The following is a 12,752-nucleotide window of genomic DNA, read 5'->3' as shown; positions in this document are numbered from 1 at the left end:
CGGCCTGCAGAATGGGCACAGCTGGAAGGAAACCCGAGGGAAGCGCCAGCTGAGGGGGTAGGGGGCGTGGCCGAGGCTGGCGGGGCGGGGCCTCGAGTGAGGGCGGGGCGGGGCGTCGAGTAAGGGTGGGGCGGGGCCTCGAGTGTGGGCGGGGCGGGGCCTCGAGTGAGGGCGGGGCGGGGCCTCGAGTGAGGGCGGGGCGGGGCGTCGAGTGAGGGTGGGGCGGGGCCTCGAGTGTGGGTGGGGCATGGAACAGGGCCGGGAGGGACGCGGGGGCTGCAGGGCTCACACGGGTCCCTGGGCGTCGCCTCGCTGCCGGCGCGCTCAACCTCCGACCCTGCTTGGAAGACCCGGGTCTCCTCTGGGCTGGAGCCTCCGAGGCCTGCGCTGGTTCTGCGCGCTCCGTTCTGTGGGGGGGACGTCGGGGGGTCGTTGATGGGTCCTCTCCGCGCTTCGTCCCCGATTCCTCCGTGGCCGCCCCGCGAGGCCCACCTGCTCCGGCCTGGGCTCGGGCGGGCCGGGCACGGGGAGCACTGGCCCGGGTTCCGCGACTTCAGCTCGGGGTGCGTCCGTCGGTGCCGCGTCCCGCCTCGCCTGGGCCGCCAGGGAGCTCCCCGCGCCGCCGCCGCCCTCCCTTCGCAGTCCGCAGGGACCCGCGCGCCCCCTGCCCCGCCGGAGGGTGAGTCCGACCCGCACGTGCGTGTCTGCTGCGCCCGTCACGCGGGGCAGTTGGCAAGGCCTGTGGAGCCCGGCCCGGCGCCCCTGGAATTGAGTCTCAGCGCAGCACTTGCTGAGCGGCTGGAGCGACGGTGTCTAAACACAGCCACAAGGGGGCGTCGGCGTTCGCGGGGCGGCCACGGAGGAATCGGGCCCCGACTCGGACCCCCCGCCCCATGCAGCCTCGGGATCTGAGCGTCAGTCCGGCTGTGAGGTCGGTTCCCGCGGCCCGGGAAGTGGAAGCGCGCGGGGAGCGCAGGTGGATGCGGATCCGCGTGAGGGACCCCGTCCCCCCAGTACCTGCAGGGACAGGATCGGCCCGTTCCAGGGTCTCCCGACGTCCCCGTGCCGCGCTCTGCTTCTCGCCGCCGCCGAAGGAGGCCCAGGCTGGCTTAGCCCTTCCAGAGCCCGTGGAGGGGCCGCCCCAGCCCAGGTTCTGCCCTCACCGCCTCCAGGGCCTGACACAGCCACGGCCAGGCGGTTCCTTCCTGCCCTGCTGATGTATGGAAATGGGGCTGGGCCGGGCGTGGTGGCTCAAGCCTGTAATCCCAGCACTTTGGGAGGCCGACAAGGGTGGATCACGAGGTCGAGAGATGGAGACCATCCTGGTCAACATGGTGAAACCCCGTCTCTACTAAAAATACAAAAATTAGCTGGGCATGGTGGCGCGTGCCTGTAATCCCAGCTACTCAGGAGGCTGAGGCAGGAGAATTGCCTGAACCCAGGGAGGCAGAGGTTGAGGTGAGCCAAGATCCCGCCATTGCACTCCAGCCTGGGTAACAAGAACGAAACTCCATCTCAAAAAAATTAAAACAAAATTAAAAAAAAATTTAAAAATAAGAAAAAAGAAATGAGGCTCAACACAGTCAGCCGCGTCCAAGCCTGGTCCCAGGGGAGGGGCGTCTGCTGGTGGCTGTGCGCTCCCGTGCCTCTGGTGCGCTCTTTCTCTGCCTGTGTGTGTCTCTCTTGTCTCTCTGCCTCTCTCATCCCTGTCTCTCTCTTTCTGCCTGTCTCTGTCTCTCTGTGTGTCTCTGTGTCTCTCTCTTTCTGCCTGTCTCTCTCTCTGTCTGTCTCTCTGTGTCTCTCTCATCCCTGTCTCTTTCTGCCTGTCTCTGTCTCTCTGTGTGTCTCTCTCTGTCTCTCATCTCTGTCTCTTTCTGCCTGTCTCTGTCTCTCTCTGTCTCTCTCTCTCGCAGTGTCCTTCCAGAGATCGGTTGCTTGGCTGCCTTTACCTACCCACAGTGAGATGACAGCTTTTACATGGGGGTCCCATGCATTCTAGGCCCGGGGAAGAGGTGGTGGTTGTTTCTGAAACGCCAGCACTGCGTCTGGCCATGCTTTTCTGTCTTTGCCATCTTCTGGATTCTTCCCAGACTTAATGAGGCCAACGATCATGGCATTGCTGTTTGTTTGATTAAAGACTGGTGCAGGGCATCAGGCATTAACTTAGAAATAACTCGCCAGTAGGATCTACAAGGTTTTTTTTAGCTTGCCTAGGAAGAAAGAAGAGAATGCATTTGTTCTGATTGCCGTTTATTTTCTAAAAACGTAGTTACTTGATTTCCAAGCTATGGTGGGCACATACTCCTAAGCAGTTTGGATTAGAGAAATATCTAAATCTTGGTAAACCTTTACACCACTTTAGTTTTAAGTGAATGTGTTACAAAAAATAGAGTGATTTATGAATATTTTACTAGATATTAATATGTATTCAACTAATAAAAGTTAAAGAATAACAGGAAAAAAGGTAGGAGATGATGAGGATGATAATTTTGAGATGGAGTCTCACTCTGTCAACCAGGCTGGAGTGCAGTGGCACAGTCTCACTGCAGCCTTCACCTCCTGGGTTTAAGCCATCCTACTGCCTCAGCCTCCTGAGAAGCTGGGACTACAGGTGCATATCACTATACCCAGCTAATTTTCTTTTTTGTATTTTTAGTAGAGATGGGGTTTCACCATGTTGGCCAGGCTGGTCTCGAACCCCTGGGCTCGAGTAATCTGCTTGCCTCAGCCTCTCAAAGTGCTGGGTGGGATTGCAGGCATGAGCCACTGTGCCAGCCAATTATTGAAGAAGTAATACATGAATTGCCCAAAGTTGAAGACTCAGGAATAGAAAGATGAATGCAGTCCCTTCCATGACATGAAGAAAGGTGAATGCAGTCCCTACCATGACATGAAGAAAGGTGAATGCAGTCCGTACCATGACGTGAAGAAAGGTGAATGCAGTCCCTACCATGACATGAAGAAAGGTGAATGCAGTCCCTACCATGACATGAAGAAAGGTGAATGCATCCCTTCCATGACATGAAGAAAGGTGAATGCAGTCCCTACCATGACATGAAGAAAGGTGAATGCAGTCCCTACCATGACATGAAGAAAGGTGAATGCAGTCCCTTCCATGACATGAAGAAAGGTGAATGCAGTCCCTTCCATGACATGAAGAAAGGTGAATGCAGTCCCTACCATGACATGAAGAAAGGTGAATGCATCCCTTCCATGACATGAAGAAAGATGAATGCAGTCCCTACCATGACATGAAGAAAGGTGAATGCAGTCCCTTCCATGACATGAAGAAAGATGAATGCATCCCTTCCATGACATGAAGAAAGGTGAATGCAGTCCCTACCATGACATGAAGAAAGGTGAATGCAGTCCCTACCATGACATGAAGAAAGGTGAATGCATCCCTTCCATGACATGAAGAAAGGTGAATGCAGTCCCTACCATGACATGAAGAAAGGTGAATGCAGTCCCTACCATGACATGAAGAAAGGTGAATGCAGTCCCTTCCATGACATGAAGAAAGGTGAATGCAGTCCCTTCCATGACATGAAGAAAGGTGAATGCAGTCCCATGACATGAAGAAAGGTGAATGCAGTCCCTTCCATGACATGAAGAAAGGTGAATGCAGTCCCTTCCATGACATGAAGAAAGGTGAATGCAGTCCCTTCCATGACATGAAGAAAGGTGAATGCAGTCCCTTCCATGACATGAAGAAAGGTGAATGCAGTCCCTTCCATGACATGAAGAAAGGTGAATGCAGTCCCTACCATGACATGAAGAAAGGTGAATGCATCCCTTCCATGACATGAAGAAAGGTGAATGCAGTACCTTCCATGACATGAAGAAAGGTGAATGCAGTCCCTTCCATGACATGAAGAAAGGTGAATGCAGTCCCTTCCATGACATGAAGAAAGGTGAATGCAGTCCCTACCATGACATGAAGAAAGGTGAATGCAGTCCCTTCCATGACATGAAGAAAGGTGAATGCAGTCCCTTCCATGACATGAAGAAAGATGAATGCAGTCCCTACCATGACATGAAGAAAGGTGAATGCAGTCCCTTCCATGACATGAAGAAAAGTGAATGCAGTCCCTACCATGACATGAAGAAAGGTGAATGCAGTCCCTTCCATGACATGAAGAAAGGTGAATGCAGTCCCTACCATGACATGAAGAAAGGTGAATGCAGTCCCTACCATGACATGAAGAAAGGTGAATGCAGTCCCTTCCATGACATGAAGAAAGATGAATGCATCCCTTCCATGACATGAAGAAAGGTGAATGCAGTCCCTACTATGACATGAAGAAAGGTGAATGCAGTCCCTACCATGACATGAAGAAAGGTGAATGCAGTCCCTTCCATGACATGAAGAAAGGTGAATGCAGTCCCTTCCATGACATGAAGAAAGGTGAATGCAGTCCCTTCCATGACATGAAGAAAGGTGAATGCAGTCCCTACTATGACATGAAGAAAGGTCCTTGAAATGTCAGGCACCGGCCCTCGGAAGAAGATGCTAAAATACCCCAGGGAGGAAAACAGATGTCTTGACAGAAGTTGGAATGAAGCTGCAGGCTTCAGAGCCTCCCCCTTCTCTGCTACCACTGAAAAGCCCCGAAGTAAATGAGCATTTAAGTTTTCAACTCAAAAAACCACGCGTCCAAGTCAGTGAAAAATATTTACAAAACACTTCATAGTTTCAGAGCCTCCCACGAATATAATCTCATTTTAACATTTTTGGAGCATTTACTCTATTAAAGTTTTCTATTTACTATAGCTTTACATTTGTCGAATAATTCAGTGCCTCTTTTCGTTGGCACTGTTTTACCTTCTTCACTTTCCTGTTCTTAAAAAAATTTCCCTTCATCTAATTTAAATTTAATGACTTGCCTTGTGGTTTTGACAGTTTTATTTAGGGGCATTTAGCACTTTATTGCCCTATTTTAAGGCTTTTATTGCTTATAAAACTTTTATCATTTTCTTGGCCATTTTATGGAAAGTTACAGAAAATTGATGACTGAATGTGAGTTGTTTTTAAAAGTATCTGTCGAAGTGTTTTATGGGTGAGACACTACTCACTCTTCCACTGAGCGCCTGTTAGTCAGTTTTTAAGGCTCAAACCTGTAAACGCGAAACACAGTAACATTTTCTTGAGTTCATGTAATACAAGCTTATTCAAAACTAGCCTAGAATCCTTGCAGCTTATTTCAGTATCAAAGCTGTCTCACAGAAGAATGCAGGAACTGATCATGTTGAAGATTGTGAAATAATGTGTATTTGACCACATATTTGATAAGCATTCCTAAGGCAGACACATCTCTTTCAAGAGCAAAATCGGTGTTGCCTTTGGTGGCTCCTCATCACTGCCAGGCGTCCAAATTCAAAATCACGGGGGAAACTTTAGTATCTAGGTTGTTGTGTTTTCGCCCAACTCTGTTTTTGATGACATTGAGGTCCTATATGTTCTTTATAGACTCAAAAGCTAAAGTATGTCCCAAGGCTGGCATGGAGCCAGGCAGAGGGGGCAGGGGGGAGGCAGCCGCATTTCCAGCTGTGAGACTGCACCTCCCTTGCTGTCTTTGGAAATTACTGCTTCAGATTCAGATCCATTACCAGAGGAGAGCGAGAATCCATTTTTTTAAAGTGACTGGGAACTCTTCAAGTCCTCTTTACTCAGAGGGCGTTCGGGCACCTGCTGACCCTTGTGGCTGACCCTGGAGGGGCACTCCCCATCTTACAGGCAGCCCTTGGTAGCTGAGGCCCTGGAGAGAAGTCTCTGTCCCCCAGAGCTGCATGACCCACCTCTATCCCTGAAGCCCTGGACACTGGGTCTGAGCTTTATCCTCAAAGGCCAAACCAAATGCGAATTACTCTCTCTCTGGCAGATCTTCGATGTGGAAGGCAACTGCCACAGCCCACCTCAGCTATGGGCACCACTCATCCAGCCCTGAGCCACTAGGGGTCTCAAGCCACCCGGCCTGGGGCACTCCGCAGCTGGACATGCTTCTCAGCAGGCCGCCATGTCCACGTGTGAGAGACCCCAGTGTTTCCTTAGCTAAATGAGTGTAATCTGTGTGTGTGATCACAAGCACTGTCCTGGATTTTAGCAAACAGCACACACAGCAATTGGAAGCCTTTCATGTTACTACATTTTAAAGATCTGCTTCCACGGATATGGTTTAGATCAGCTTCATAAGTTTACTACTTTTTATTTAGCACCTCACAGACATCGGGAGCCTGAGGGTAATTATCAGATGCAATCTGTAGCCCAGCTTTGAATCTAGAATAAAATTCATATTCCCTTTAAAACGCCTAGCCTACTTTCATGTAAGAAGGTGCAGCTGTGCGAATGAGAATCATCTCAAGACTGTGGTTATTTTTGGTATCTCACTATTTCTCCTCCAGCAGTTCATCAGAATGTAGGTGCCAAATAGTAGCGGAGAGAGTTTTGACACATTGTGACTCTTTTTAAAGTCGCTGTGTCTGAAAGGTATGTTTGGGGATGGCAGCTTTTCTAAGTGCCGCTCAGATTATAAATAGCTGGGCCTCTGGTTCCCTCACGTCACTTTCAGCTGCTGGGTGTGAAGGCCGTAGACGGTGGGGCTGTGACAGCCTGGGAGGCATGAACATTCCGGATCTGTGGAGCTGGTTCTGAGAAGTCATATGGAGGGTGCGGCATGAGCGGACAGGTCACAGATCGTCAGAGTAAAAGGAGTCCATGTCGGAGTGACTGGGACTTAGAGCACAGAGAACATGCTCAGGTGTCAGAGCTGTTTGGAGAAGCTTCAGCTGTCCCACCCCTGGCCTGCTGAGCCCACTGCCTTGTTTTGGGTCCTGTGTTCCTCACTAAATCTGAGAACGGAATGCTGGTGAGACCCCTCTGATGAGACTTTGCGAAGCTGGGAGAATGCAACTGTATTGTGTCGTGGTCAAGACGCCCGTCTGAGCGCGGTAAGGAAGGCCTTGTTAGCACATCGCCATAACTCAGGGACCACCACTGCAGCGTTTTGCACTGGGGGACAGAGACTGCGCCCAAGACCAAATACAACAAGGGAAAGTGGGAATGCACAGCTGAGGAGCAGGAGGAGGGCACAGACGGAAACTTCTGAGAGGAGACATCAAAGGCAAGGAGATTCTGGCTAAACCGACCCACCAGGATTCTGGGTGAAGGCAGACAGGGCCATCAGACATCACCAACAATGGTGGTGGGGTGAGGAACCCAGTCAGGTGTCAAGGGTGGGGTCCTTGCTAAAGCGACTGAGCAGTGGGCCTTGGAGAAGTGCACAGAGATGCACAGGTGGGCCTCGGAGGAGGTTCCTCAGTGGGCAGAGTCTCAGCTGGCCATCTTTTCACCCAGATGTAAGTGCAGTTTCTGCTTAAGAAATGGTTTCTGGCTTGGCAGGAAACCTAACAGCATAATGAAAAACACATCACTACTGAGAAACAGGTCTGTCTGAATGAACCAAAGCTCGACAGTTGCAAAATGGACAGCTTCTGAGGCCGCTGGTGGCAGCACCTACGGAGGGCCCTGTGATAAGTTAAGGGGAGAGCATTGCTTTGCACGTTCCAATGGCTCTTGCATTCTTTGTATTAGACTCCAGTTCCCAAGGAAACTCTTCTCCATCTCATATGTGAATGTCATTCATAAACACCCTTTTTTCTCAGTTGCCAAATTCACATGACCCCCACTGGGAGTGTCTCACCACAAGTGCAGGCAGGTGTTTTAAGTAAGTCAGAGGATGCTGTTTCTCTCTACAACCTAAAATGTAAGGTATTTTGTATAGTGCTTTATTATCTAGAAGCATGAGAAACTTCGAGATCTGGCCATTGCCGCTGTGGACTCAGCCTCCTCAGTCCGGGCCACTGCGGGTTCTGGAGGTGGGGACTGGCGTGGCCTGGAGCTGCTCTCGCCCCGCATCAACAGCAGGGGAGGAGGGGTACACAGAGCCTGCCAGACACACCCATCCTGGCTCGATGGGCCTCGGAGAAGTTTCCAGAGCCTGATGAAGGCTCAACCCAGCAGAGTCTCAGCTGGCCATCTTCCCTCCCAGATGCAAGTGTAGTTCCTGCTTCAGAAATGGTTTCTGGTTTGGTAGGAAACTTAACAACGTAATGAAAAACATCGTTACAAAGAAAAAAAACATCTGTCTGAATGAACCGAAACTCCACAAGCGCAAAACGGGGTGTGATGGGATATGGTGTTTTCATAGCTTTGGGAAGCCTCGCTGCTGTTCGGCGTGCAGTGAGTCTCCACGTAAGCCTGACCCGGGGGCCACTGCCACAGTTGAAATAATGAATGTGTCCATCTCCTCATGCCCCGGGAGGACCCGTCCAGGAAGCCTCACAGGAGTGGGCCAGGCCGTGTGTGCAGCTGGGGGTGGCGTGGCCTGGGCTCTCTCTCTCACACACCGTCAGGACTCTGCACTTCACATTGTGTGTGTTGCTGATGCAGTCCTTTTTCTCCTGGGTAGTGACCACCGCGTCCATAACACACTCGCCTGTTGATGGGGTGACATCTGTGGATTCTCTTGGATTTTCTGTATTTTCAGGGATGGCAGCTTTATTTCTTCCTTTCCGATTCTTGCACACTTTGTCTCCCTCTTGCCCCGCCCAGAGCCCCAGGGTGGAGGTGACCACAGTGATGTCACAGGACCTGCTGGGGAAAAGATTGCACCATCACATGTGACCTTGGCTGTGAGTTCTTGCAGGTATCTTGTATCCAGTTTAGATGTCTTCCGAGTGCAGTTTGATTTGAGATTTTATCATACACTTTACGTGACTGGAATCTCGTGATATTTTGTATGGAATATTTGTAGCAATGTCTGTGGGAGAGATGGTCCCGTGGCAGTCCCTTCTTGCAATGCCCTTGTCAGGGGAGTGAAGATGCCGGGGGCTTCACCGAGCTGGGAGGGGCCGGAACTGTGATGGATCAGGGCTGGGAGGGGGTCACTTGCTCTGAGGTGTGGGAGCTGTGAGGACTGTTAGCTGTGAGGGGTAGTAGCTGTGAGGAGTGGTAGCTGTGAGGGGTCACTTGCTGTGACAGCTGGTAGCTATAAGGGGTCACTCCCTGTGAGGGGTCACCCGCTGTGAGAGGTGGGAGCTGTGAGGGGTGGTAGCTGTGAGGGATCAAATCTGTGAAGGGTCACTGCTGGGAGGGGCTGGAGCTGGGAAGGGTCAGAGGTGGGAGGGGTCACTCACCACCCGTGAGGGATGGGAGTTGGGAGGGGTCACTGCTGGGAGGGGTCACTGCTGGGAGTGGCTGGAGCTGGGAGGGCCTGGAGCTTGGAGGGCTCACTTGCTATGAGCAGTGGGAGTGTGAGGGGTGAAAGCTGTGAGGGGTCAGAGCTGAAGCTGTGAGGCCAGAACCACAAGAGGCCAGAGCTGTGATGGATGTCAGAATCGCCAAGGGTCACTGTCTTTTCTACTCTCTGGAAAAGGGTATGTAAGACGTGTTGGTTTTTTCTTTTCTTTTGAGATGGAGTCTCACTCTGTTGCCCAGGCTGGAGTGCAAAGCCACGATCTCAGCTCACTGCAACCTACACCTTCTGGGTTGAAGCAATTCTCCTGCCTCAGCCTCCCGAGTAGCTGGGGTTACAAGCACACACCAGCATACCTGGCCAATTTTTAAAATATTTTTAGTAGAGATGGGGTTTTACCATGTTGGCCAAGCTGGTCTTGAACTCCTGACCTCAGCTGATTTCCCCACCTTGGCCTCTCCAGACTTTTTCTTAAAATGTTTAATAAAAGTCACGGTGAACCTATCTAAGCCTTAAGTTGTTTCATGGGATTATTTTTAACTAGACTCATTTTTTAAAGCAGATACAGGAGTATTGTGATTTTCTGTATCTTTGTGTGTCCATTGGATAAATTGTGCTTTTCTCAGGAATCTATGTCTAACAGATTTGCATGGCGTCGTGTCCAGTGTCCTTTTATTACCTTTTAACATCAACAAGACGTGTCGGCACTTCGGTGCTCCCTGTGCTGGTTTTTCAAGCTTCCTCTCTTCTCTTCTTAAACTAGACTTGAAAATTAGAAAAATACAGTGGGGAAAAAAGGCAGCCTGTACTTAGAGCACCTGAGGAGCAACCACAGGGAGCTTCCTGAGAAATGGATGTACAGTCTTTTCTTTAATGTATATTGTTTTCCTTTGAAAAGCATGTGCGCACACATTTATGTGGAAAAAATATGATAAACTTACCATTTTATGGCCTTTTTGCCTCCTTCACCTTTTAAAATGACTGTTTTATAGTCTTATAAAAATAGATCAATAGCGTAATGATCTCAACAGCACAACTATTTGTTTATATTGTAGCCTTAGGAGGGGAGGCAGACCCTGCATACGACGCTGGTGATGAGCTGCTGACTGCACAAGCTGGGGCACTGGGAGAGCTGGGGCACTGGGAGAGCTGGGGCACTGGGAGAGCTGGCACTGGGAGAGCTGGGGCACTGGGAGAGCTGGCGCACTGGGAGAGCTGGGGCACTGGGAGAGCTGGCGCACTGGGAGAGCTGGCACTGGGAGAGCTGGGGCACTGGGAGAGCTGGGGCACTGGGAGAGCCGGCACTGGAAGAGCTGGGGCACTGGGAGAGCTGGGGCACTGGGACAACTGGCACTGGGAGAGCTGGGACACCAGGAGAGCTGGGGCACTGGGAGAGCTGGGGCACTGGGAGAGCCGGCACTGGGAGAGCTGGGGCACTGGGAGAGCTGGGGCACTGGGAGAGCTGGCACTGGGAGAGCTGGGGCACTGGGAGAGCCGGCACTGGGAGAGCTGGGGCACTGGGAGAGCTGGGGCACTGGGAGAGCCGGCACTGGGAGAGCTGGGGCACTGGGAGAGCCGGCACTGGGAGAGCAGGGGCACTGGGAGAGCTGGGGCACTGGGAGAGCTGGCACTGGGAGAGCTGGGGCACTGGGAGAGCTGGCACTAGGAGAGCTGGGGCACTGGGAGAGCTGGCGCTGGGAGAGCTGGGGCACTGGGAGAGCTGGGGCACTGGGAGAGCTGGCACTGGGGGAGCTGTGGCACTGGGGGAGCTGAGGCACTGGGAGAGCTGGGGCACTGGGAGAACTGGGGCACTGGGAGAGCTGGGGCACTGGGAGAGCCAGCACTGGAAGAGCTGGGGCACTGGGAGAGCTGGGGCACTGGGAGAGCTGGGGCACTGGGAGAGCTGGGGCACTGGGACAACCGGCACTGGGAGAGCTGGGACACCGGGAGAGCTGGGGCACTGGGAGAGCCGGCACTGGGAGAGCTGGGGCACTGGGAGAGCCAGCACTGGGAGAGCTGGGGCACTGGAAGGCCTGGAGCATGAGGAGCACCCATGCAGTGTTCTTGCTGGTGATGAGGGTCATCCTGTGACCCGTGGCATCCCAGAGGGTCTTCCTGCGGGTGGTGAGGCACTCTGTGTGTTACTTACCTCCGATAATGAAGGCAAGCATTTTTCTTAGTAGATGTCTATGAGGAGAAGCTTAATTTCATTTTTTTTTTTTAACTGAACATGGGAAATTAAAATGGATTACCTGGCCATGGTTGGTTTTGAACATCAGTGTTTTCAGGGCGGATATAGGGGCTGCTATCAGAGTCTGGACCAGGCTGGTTGCACAGACCTGCACAGTGGACCCCAGTGGCAACAAATACTCGCAGATGAAATTATTCAAAGGCCCACTGGTCATTGAGGAGTGACATGAAGATGCTGAGGAGACTCAGCCTGGGCGGGCTTCGCATCACGGCTGTGCACGGAGCTGCTTCCGCCTGTGTTGCGCTGTGGTGGCAGAGGCTGTGCAGAGCGGATGCCAAGCACATCAAGAGGGGGTGGGAACTCTCTTCCACAAAGTGGCCGCGGCGGCATCTCAGAGTTCACAGCGGCATTCGATTTGACGGTGAGCAGAGCGGGGAGGGGGTGTCCACATCAGATGGGAGGCCGCTGCTTGGTAAAGACTTCCTGTATTTTCAGGGTGAGGGAAACCGATGCGATCACCTAATCAAGTCGTGGGGTGGGACTGCGTCACAGCTTGCGGTGTCCGCAGCTGGGCAAGAGCCCAGAGCTGGGACTGCCTCACAGCTGGCGGTGGGAAAGAGCCTGAGCTTGCCTTCTGCAGGTTCCTGTCCAGCATTCACGGGCCCTGGGCGTTGAGGGCAGTTGAGGAGACAGAGGGGAGTAGGAAGCCGCTTTGAAGAGCTGCAGTGTGGAAGATGAACTGAAGAATTATATGTAATTTCAGAAGTGAAGTGGAAAACCTGCGTTTACACTCACATTGTTCAATCTCGATTCCTCACAGTCTGTGATGGGGTACACAGCTCAGAAAAGTCAAACAGGCACTTCCTAAAAATGAGAACTGTCTGAACCCGGACCCTTGGCGTGGTACAGCAGCAAGCTCTGTAGTTCCAGATCTGCTCGGTCAGGGCCTGGGAGCCATGTGCTGGCCATGACATAGATGCCTGTGGTGTGGACCTGACCCATCAGTGTCTGGGCGTGGCTTGGGTGTGGGGCAGGGCACGTTTGTGCCTCGTGCTGTCTGTTCTCGGTGTACGTGTGTCCTCGTGTGCTGTTTGCATCCTCTGTTCCCCCTGCCTGGTGCCAGTTACTCCTCCGAGACCTTCCTGTCAGGGAACAGCAGCGCGTGCACTGCGCCTGTCCTCACTGAGGGGTTTATTCACAGTGCTTCCTGCCCACCCTCTTCCCAGCTGCCTGTTTCAGCCCATGAGAATTGACTGAACCTCTTCTCTTCTGCAGCTCCACAGGGGTAGTTTGAAATTGGCCGTGGG

General features: G+C 52.3%; 1 protein-coding gene across 1 annotated transcript in view; it reads left to right on the top strand.

The window, feature by feature from the left end:
- ERICH1 (glutamate rich 1) overlaps nucleotides 1-12,752 on the top strand; it is a 62,020-nt gene that overhangs the window by 40,384 nt on the left and 8,884 nt on the right. The window lies entirely within an intron of this gene.

Source organism: Callithrix jacchus, chromosome 13 (genome assembly GCF_049354715.1).
Source record: "Callithrix jacchus isolate 240 chromosome 13, calJac240_pri, whole genome shotgun sequence".
Classification (NCBI taxonomy): Eukaryota; Metazoa; Chordata; class Mammalia; order Primates; family Cebidae; genus Callithrix; species Callithrix jacchus.
This window is presented reverse-complemented; position numbering and strand designations above follow the sequence as displayed.